This window comes from Athene cunicularia (genome assembly GCF_003259725.1).
Source record: "Athene cunicularia isolate RWA chromosome 4 unlocalized genomic scaffold, athCun1 chr4_part1, whole genome shotgun sequence".
NCBI classification, from domain to species: Eukaryota; Metazoa; Chordata; class Aves; order Strigiformes; family Strigidae; genus Athene; species Athene cunicularia.
The window spans coordinates 1,916,606-1,917,222 of NW_020799098.1; positions in this window are offsets into that span (position 1 = coordinate 1,916,606).

Here is a 617-nt window from a genome sequence, read left to right on the forward strand (position 1 = left end):
GGGGGGGGGGGGGGCTAGCGGGTGTTTACAAACTAAGTCCAGTTGGTTGCATGAAACTCTTTTTATCAAGCCAGGATTATTAGAGTACAAAACCCTGGTTGTAACACCGCAATAAAAAGGGGCACTAGAAAATTCGTTACAAATTCTAGTTCTTTGCCAAGAAACTTAGTTTAAACCCAGCGTGCTCCTTTTCAGTACGAGTTATCTAATCTGCAAAGCCATATTTCTAGACTAGTGGTATGACTGTGTGATGCCGGAGGAAATACCAGTGCTTGGGACAGCAGGCACTTGGCCGGCGCTTTGTCTCACCGTGTCAGTCAATAACGGAGTAGGTTTAAGTGCAATTGATTGAGCGATAGATGAAGATGCTGTAGCTTATTTTGCTCTGCTGAACTCTTTTTAAGAACTGCCAATTTGTGCAGCTCTCAAAACTAAATGGCGATGGGGCTCCTTCATCTGGGGTTGGCGTCGGGAGTTGTAATTAGGAGCGAGATGCCCCGTGAACAAAAAGGAAATCAGTCTTTAAAATTGGCATGCTGCTGTGCAAATTGAGCCGTTCCTTAAAAAACTGAAGCAGAAAAGCTCGGAACAAAGGCCTAGTATACTTATATACTGCA